We start from the raw sequence: 9,545 nt of genomic DNA on the forward strand, positions 1-9,545 counted from the left end.
AATGTACATGTGTAATAGATTTACATGCATGGTAGCCATGAGAATGCACTTTGCATATCTGTAAACTGCAGAGAACATAATTGACTGGGGCCCCAGTGGCTGCTGTGCTCTGAAATCCATTGCAGCATTAACAAAATAATAATAATGACAGCTTTATTGGGATATGTCACATACCATAAAATTCACTATTTTAAAGTGAATTTTAAAATACTCTTTTAAAGCATATAATTCAGTTGATTTTGGTGTATTCATAAAGTTGTCCAACCATTACCACTATCTAATTCCAGAACACTTATAGTACTCCAAACAGAAACTCCATACCCAATGCCCTGTCCCTCCAGCCCTGGCAACCACCACCCTAATTTCTATCTCTATGGATTTGTCTTTTCTGGACATTTTGTATAAATGGAATCATACAATATGTGGCCTTTTGTGCCTGGCTTCTTTCGATCAGCATAATGTTTTCAAGGTTCATCCCAGTTGTGGAATTATCAGTACTTCATACCTTTTTATGACTGAATAATATTCCATTGGATGGCTATACCACATTTTGCTTATCCACTCCCCAGGTGGTGGACCTTTGCATTGCCTCTACTTTTGGGTTATTATGAATAATGCTGCTATGAGTATTTGTGCAAAAGTTTTTATGTGGACATATGTTTTCAGCTCTTTTTGGTATATACCTAGAAGTAGAATTGCTGAGTCTTGTGGTAACTCCATGTTTAACTTTTTGAGGAACTGCCAGATGTTTTCCACAGTGACTGCACCATTTTAAATTCCCATCAGTAATGTATAAATGTTGCAATTTTTATATCCTCACCAACACCTATTGTTTGTCTTCTTTATTAGAGCTATACTACTGGATATGAAGTGATATCTCATTGTGGTTTTGATTCGCAGTTCCCTAATGGCAAATGATGTTGAGCATCTTTTCATGTGCTTATTGGCCATTTGTGTATCTTCTTTGGAGAAAGGTCTACGCAAATCCTTTTAAATTGAGTTCTTTTATCTTTTTATTTTATATTCTTGATACAAGTCCCTTATCAGATATGTAATTTGTAAATATTTTCTCCTATTCTTCAGATTGTCTTTCAATTTCTTGTCTATCACAGCATTTGCATTTGCACTGAGATCACATTGCCCGTGGCTGCTCCCAGCCAGTGACTGAGCAGGGCAGGGGTACGAAGGCAGGTTCATTCTTGGAAGTCGTGGGATTCTCTCATGATGAACTTTGGCTCAAAGACTCCCTGCGTCTTCCTTCTACTGCTCAATGGTCTAGGACCCTTCCATCCAACCTTCCCTCTCTTTCTCCGCTATTGGAGTCAGACTTGCATCTCAAGTAGATGGCTCTCTCAGCTTTCTCAGACTCCCTTCTAGTTTTCTCACACACCAGTATTTCCCCAAAAAATCTCTGTCTATTTCATCTTGGTGTCTGCTTCTTGGAGGCCCTGGACTAACGCACCATGCAATGGCAATGTCCACACTAAAGAAAGAGCTTAAAATCTCAAGGCCAAAGTCCTTTTGTAATGGGTAGCAGCAGCAACCAGAAGCAAAAACAGAAGTAGAGATTTGGACTCTCTAGTTTCCCATGGTGTTTCAGTGACAAGACCAAAGATTTTGGAGCCAGATATATTACACCTGGGTTTGACTATCAACTCTACCACTTATTAGTTTTGTGATTTTGACAAGTTTTACATCCTCTCCATGCCTTAGTTTCCTTATCTGTAAAATGTAAACAATGCTGTCTCCCTGTATTGTTTTGAGTATTAAATAAAATAATGTATAGAGCATCTAGCAAAGTGCCTGGCACATAGCAGGTGCTTGCCCCATCTTAGTTTCCTTCCCATCCCCACCTCAATCAGGAGTTAACAGCTACATAACAGTCAGCTAACTGTTCAAAAGCACAACACAAATTCACACTAGGATGAGTCACACGTACTTTATAGGAGTAAGTAGAGCATTAAGTATCGATTTTTCTCTTGCCTTTTCCTCAGGCTCCCCTTCCCTCATCTACTCTGGCCCAGTCTTGCCTGTTTAGGTTTCTGGAAATTGGAGAGATGAGCCTTTCCTGGTGGGTTCCAGACACAGGTCCCAGGCTCAGAGCTACATACCAGGATGACCCACCTCTATCTGGAAACTCCTCTCTCTTCCTTGTCTCACTAGGCAGTGTTGCCTGAAATGGCTTCTCTTTGCTTGCAGTCTCCATTATCTTCCCAATTGCACTTAATTTTTTATTTTCCTCTTTGAATGTAGCATGCTCTTAACCCACTCCATCTTGGCATCTCCTCAATTCTTTCCCTTCCCTTCCACATGCACTCTAAATTCCAAAAGGCCTCTGTGCTAAGGAGAGGTTTTGAGGAAAACCTCCAGTTAGTGTCAGTATATCCCTACCACTATAAAAAGCACGTTGCAACTTGTGGTTGCAAGTGTGGATTATGGGTATGGATATAGATTGTTGGGTGATAATGATTACAAAGTTATTTTTACCTGTAAGAAAACACATAGAAAATTTAAAAATAAGTTTAACTCTCTAAATTCCCTGTTAGCAAGAAATACTCCAGAAAGAATTATTTAAGAGCTAGGATAATGCCTAGAGAAAAGTTGACTCATGGGCAGAATGATGAGAGAGGCTATTCTGAGTTAAAGAGGATGATGGGCCACACAAAGTGGAGACTACTGGCCTCCTTGAGAGTGCGAAGGGGGAGGAATTGGGAGCACAGGTTTTCCTGTGAGTGTTAACCACCTGGGACCTACTAGTAAGCAGCACCTCAGATGGGAGGTGGCTCCATGGATACCTTAATGTGGCCAGGACATAGTTAGTGTTAAATAAATGTTTAGTAAATGAATGTAGTTGAAAATTTGGCTTTTGATAAAAATGAATTGAGTAGGCAATGATGTTATATAATAATATCTATGTCTGGATGACACAAATATGTTCACTTTTTAAACACTGACTGTAAAAAGGAAATGAGAAAGATTAGACCCTCTGTTATGTTAGAAGGCACTGGAAACCAGGAGCTGTCATCTGCTCTGATGAGTTTCAAGGACAGAGTTATTTACAAAACATGCAAAAATAAAACTAAACAGGAAGTTATGGCTTAAGCAAAGCAGAAGATTAAAGCACTAGAAAATATCAGTGAGGAGGATCAGACCTGGGACATTCCAGGCAAAGATATTTTAAAAATGGTCCTAAATATGCTCAGAGAGCTCAAGGAAAACATGGACAAAAAACTAAAGGAAATAAAGAACATAATATACAACATAAACAAAAAGAGAATATCAATATAGAGATGCAAATTATGAAAAGGAACCAAAGAGAGCTGAAGACCACAGTAACAGAAATTTAAAATTCCTTAGAGGATCTCAACAGCAGATTGGAGCTGGCATAAGAAAGAATCAGTGAATTTGAAGATAAGATAATTGAAATTATCCAGTCTGAGGAGCAGCAAGAAGAAAACATGAAGAAAAGTGAACGGGACCTGAGGAATCTGTGGGACACCATTATTTGTGCCAATGTGTGTAGGATTCCCAGAAAAGGAAGAAAGAGAGAAAAGACCAGAGAGAATATGAAAGAAATAATTGAAAACTTCCCAAATTTAATGAAAGGCATGAATATAGACATTCAAGATGCTCAACAAACTCCTAAAAGGGTAAAGCCAAATATAAACATGCTACACTATGTTATAATCAAACTGTCAAATGCCAAAGATGGAGAGAGAATTCTGAAAGATGCAGAGAAACAACTTGTTACATACAAAGGGGCCTCAAAGTGCCAATTTCTCATCAGGAATCATGAAGGCAAGATGGCAGTGGGAAGACAATTTAAAGGGCTGAAAACAAAAGACTGCCAACCAAAAATTCCATAACTGGCAAAATTGTCTTTCAAAATTAATACATTCCCAGATAAACAAAAGTTGAGGGACTTTGTCACCACTAGACTGACCCTACAAGAAATGCTAAAGGGAATCTGGAGGTTGAAAGGAAAGGACACTAACCAACTGAGAGAAGCCACATGAAAAAATAGTTACATGGGTAAATATAAATCCCAGAACTATTGTATTTTTTATTTAACTACGCTTTTTACTCCTCATGGGATTTAAAGGCAAGTGCATAAAATGTAATGATAAATCAGTGGTATTGGAATCATAATATAGAAATGCATAATTTGTGACAAGAACTACATAGGAGTGGTGGATGGAGAGGTAAAGGAACATAGTGTATATATGCCTTTGAAGTTAAGTTGGTATCAAAGTGTGGTGGTTTGAAGTTGTATGTACCCCCAGAAAAACATGTTCTTAAATTTAATCCATTCCTGTGGGTGTGGACCCATTGTAAATAGGAACTTTTATATGGCTACTTCAGTTAAGATGTGACCTACCTCATTCAGGACGGGTCTCAATTGTCTTACTGGAGTCCTTTATAAAAGGAATGAATACAGAGAGGGGTGTGGTGGGAGGGGGGGAACTCCAGGTAAGCAAGAAGCTGAAAGCAACAAAACCTGGAAGAGAAGGGAGAGACAAGCAGACACCAACATGTGCCTTGCTGTGCGGCAGAGAAGCCAAGAATCACCAGCAGCCAGTCTTCAGGAAGAAAGCATCACCTTGATAATGTCTTGACTTTGATGTTCTCAAAGCTTTAAACTGTAAGCTAATAAATTCTCATTATTTAAAGCCAACCCATTTCATGCTAAATACTTTAAGCAGCCTAGAAACTAAAATATCAGGCAAATGAGACTGTTACATATTTAGGATAGGATATTTAATCCACATGGTAACTACAAAGAAAAGATCATAGAATATGCAAACTCATAGAGACAGAAAGTATGTACAGGTTACCAGGGGTGGAGAGCAGGGTCAATGGGTAGTCAATGCAAAATGAGTGTAGAGTTTCGGCTTAGGGTGAAGGGATAGTTCTAGTTATGGAAGTTGGTGAGGGTACTGCAACACTGCGACTGTTATTAATTCCGCTGAATGGTATTCTTGGTAGGGGTTGGAATAGGAAGATTTATGTTGGATATATGTTTCTACAATTAAAACAAATGAAAGAGAAACTAAAGACGTAATGACAAATTCAATACATGATACTGGGTGGGATCTAAGAATGGAGGAGAAAAGACTCGAAACGGCATTATTTGGACACAAGAAAAAGTTAGAATATAGTATGTAAACCTTATATCAATGTTAAATTTCTTGAACTTGATAACTGTACTTCAGATGATTACATAAATGAATATCCTTGTTTGTAGAAAATGTACTTGAATTATTATGCATTCAAGGAGTACAGTGTGTGCAGCTTGCAATCAAATTTTGAAAAGATAAATGATGGATTGATGGAAGGAAGGAAGGAAGGAAAGAGGGAAAAGTTAGCAAAATTTTAAAATTGGCTAATCAGGGTATCTGCGGGGGTGGAGGTATGTTGGGGTTCTCTGTATGGGTCTGTATTATTTTTGTAACTGTCCTGTAAGTTTGAAATTATTTCAATGTTAAAAAATTTTTAAATAGTGAACAGAGCTTAAGAGATTTGTGCCATACCATCAAGTATACTGATATATGCATTATGGGAGTCGTGGAAGGAAAAGAAAGAGAGAAAGGGGCAGAAGGAATATTCAAAGAAATAAGGGCAGAAAAGTTCCTAAATTTAACTAAAGACATAAATACGCACATTCAAGAATCCCAACAAACCCCAAACAGGATAAATGCGAAGAAAACCATGTTCAGCTACATAGTAGTCAAACTGTCCAATGCCAACGACAGAGATCTGAAAGCTGCAAGAGAAAAGCAACATGTGTGTACAAGGGAGCCCAAATAGGATTAAGTGCCAATCGCATCAGAAACCATGGAGGAAAGAAAGCAGTGGGACTAAATTTTCAAAGTGCTGAAAAAACACATTTACTAAACAAAAATGTTGCATCTGGTAAGACTGTCTTTCAAAAACGAGTGAGAGATGAAGACATTCCCAGATAAACAAAAGCTGTGGGAACTCATCACCCCCAGACCTTCCTTATAAGGAATGCTAAAGGGAGTCCTTCAGACTGAAAGGAAAGGACACTAGACAGTGTTATGAAGTAGCATAAAGAAACAAAGATCTCTGGGCTTGTTTGGGTTTGCTAAAGCTGCCAAAATACAATATACCAGAAATGAGTTGGTTTTTACAATGGGGATTTATTAACTTATAATTTACATTTCTTAGGCTGTGAAAATGTCCCAACTCAAGGCATCAATAGAATGATACCTGGACTCTGAAGACAGTCTGCCAGCATCCGGGACACCTCTGTCACGTGGTAAGACACACGGCCGGTGTCTGCTGGGCCCTTGCTCCCAGGCTTTGTAGCTTTCAGCTTCTGGCTTCCTTGGCTTCCTCTTTGTATTTGGTGGGTCCTCTCAGCTTCTCCAGGGCTTTTCCCTGTGAGTGTCTCTTAATTTAATCTCTTAGCTTCTCTGGGGCTTCTCTGTGCTCTCTGGGCTTTTTCTGTGTGTCCATTATTCTCTTATAAAGGACTCCAGTAAGGGTATTAAGACCCACCTTGAATGAGGTGGGTCACATCTCAGTTGAAATAACGTAATCAAAGGGTCCCACCTATAATAGGTCTGTTCCACAGGAAGAGATTAAAATATATGGCCTTTTTTGGGGGTACACAACAGCGTCAAACTACCACAGGGCTAGATAGTGAATATTTTAGGCTTTGCAGGCCATACTGTGTCACAACTACTCAATTCTGTCATTGAAGCATGAACACAGCCAAAGGCAATGCAACAAATGGATGAGGCTATGTTCCAACAAAACTTTATTTCCACAAACAAGCAGTGATGGACTAGATTTGGCCCTCAGAAGTTCCAGGTTCAAGTCCTGCCTTTGTTGAGTGATCTTGCCACATCCTATAAACTCTGTGGGCCTCAATTTCTCAATCTGTGAAATGAAGAAGTTGGACTAGATCTCAAAATTCTCTCAGAACTCCATAATTCTATAATTATTTCCAGCTATTAGTTCATTCAGCTTCTGGCCAGGATGTATTCCCTTTTTGGGTAGTTCAAGAAATACACAAAATACTGATAAACTTCTTCCTTCAAAGCATCTTACAAAAAAGAAAATTAGCTGATAAATATATGGCCCTTAATATTTTCTTCCAAGTTTGGGAAAAGCAGAAGAAAAAATTGTCAGGAGCAGGAGAAAAGCATCAGTTACTTCTACAGTTTATAGAACTTAACAGATTAAAAACAGCAAGCAAGTTAGTGAATGAGTTCCAAGTATACATTCTCATTGAACCAGACAACAGGGTGTTGGAGCTTGATCACAGCCATCACACAAGAGGAAATTGAAAGTCTTTCTTTGAGAACTTCACAGCATCATTTATTAAATAAGCACCCTGGGAGCGAAAGAATTGTTTAGCTCAACAGCAGCGAGACACATTGAGAAGAGAGGAATGACAACACAAGTCCTTCCAGCAATTGAACAGTTTTCTCAGTAGAGGGAAGTTAATGTGTTAAAAAAGAAGTATCTGCTGTAATGATAGTAATAATCATCAAGATCTATATTTGTGTTTAGGTGGCAAACTACTTTCAAGGAGCTCTAAGCACATTAACCCTCTAAACCCCACGTTGGTAAGATACTGGCAAATGCTCTACTCTTATTTTCTTTAATCAATAAGACACTACGAAGGCTCTTATTTAAAATATGTCATATTTATACATGTCTATGTTTTAATACACCCAGTATAATTTCAGGGGACAATATTTTGTTGAATATTGTACAGAAGTTATTCCACACCAAAACAACAGTGGTAACTGTTTCTGTATGACTTATAACATAGGAACAACAAAACTCATTTTTCAAATATCAGGTTCCATGTTATTTTAATCCGGTGGGGTAGGCTGAATTCTTGATATGAATCCCATGTGATAGCTGAGGACATTGAGGCCCAGGGAGGTTAAAGGTAGGCCCACACTCACCCTGCCAGCTGGAAGCAGAATGAAAACCAGAATCCAGGTCTCCTGACCAGGGAAACAAATCCATGTGTTACACATGGCTAATAAACAGAAGTTTCATCTTTGATGATTGAAGTGAAGTGGGACCAGTAATACCTTTCAGGACTGGCACCAAAAGTATTATCTTCTAATGTCCTCATTTCCCTCTATAGGCATCTGAAGAAGTGTTTGCCGGTTGGTAACTGCAATACTGCTCAGGGAAGGAGGCTCCTGTTATGCTCACAAAGCAAGGCTGGGAGAGTAACGGGAGCCAGCATGACTGAGGAGGCGAGAGGGCTGCCCGCGCTACTCGTGTATTCCTCCCACTTTGCCCAAGAACCTGCCAGCCAATCTTTCAACCCAACTTTGCAGTCACTACTCTCATCATAGAGGAGCAGTGTCAGCTTCCCCCACGCAGTTAGTGCCAACTCAGCCTTTAGCTCTCATTTCAAGCACCACTTCCTTAGTGAAGCCTCCCTGATTCCCGATCTGGGTGACATTCCTTTGTGATGTGATCTCCTTTCCTTCATCTCACTTAACTCAGCTGGCAATAATATATTCACTTGGATGATTATTCAATTGTTTTGTCTCTTCCCAGCTAGAGAGTTTGAAATTTTCATGAGAGGAGTAATTTGACCTACTTCTGCTTATCACTGTATCCTCAGCACCTAGCAGAGTTCCTGGCTACATAGTCATTTGAATAAATGCATGCATGAATGAATGATTGAACAAATGAATGAGACTGAAGGTCTAGGATCAGGGTTGCCAGATCAAATATAGGATGCTCAGTTAATGTGAGTTTCAGATAAACAATGAATAGTTTTTAATATAAGTATGCCCCATGCAATATTTGGGACATACTTAAACTAAAAAAAAATAATAATTATTCATTATTTATTTGAAATTCAAATTTGATTGGGTGCCCTGTATTTTTATTTGCTAAATATAAATATTGAAGCTGGAAGAAACTGTGGAAATCATAGTTCAACCCTTCATTTTAAAGACAAAGAAAGTGGGACCAAGCGACATGAGTCTCAAGGGAGATTTTCCTTAATGGTGATTGTTAATGAGGATTTAAGGTCTCTAAATTGTTTCTGGTCTAGCTCATCTAACTCCTTTAAAAATGCTTGAAGACACTTAGTGAGACCGGAGGAGTTTTCTAAGTGTTGTAGGCTATTGTTATATCTTCCCACCCACTTCTTTTCCTTTGGAGACTTTCTTCCCTACTCCTTGTGGTTCTGATGGGACTGTCGAGTAAGGGCCCTCCCCTCTCTGCTCCCCAGGGCCCAGGGGAAGCCCATGACCAAGCTGGCATCATAGTCCGCCCTTTCTTGGTTCTGGGCATGCAGATTAAGCAGAGCCAATAAGAGACTTTCCAGAGACTGACACAGAGGTATTGAGAAGGAAAACTTTTTCTGTTTTCGTTTCTAAGCGAGGCCCATGTAGGTCAGCATCCATCTTCCCTGGCCTCATGAATGAAACTTGACTATAGTAAGAGGTAATCAGATCAATTCAAAGAGGAAGGCAGAGACAACAGAGAGAGAGAGGAAGATAAACCATCCAGGCCCAGGATCCAGCAGGGCC

This window comes from Choloepus didactylus, chromosome 9, assembly GCF_015220235.1.
Source record: "Choloepus didactylus isolate mChoDid1 chromosome 9, mChoDid1.pri, whole genome shotgun sequence".
Classification (NCBI taxonomy): domain Eukaryota; kingdom Metazoa; phylum Chordata; class Mammalia; order Pilosa; family Megalonychidae; genus Choloepus; species Choloepus didactylus.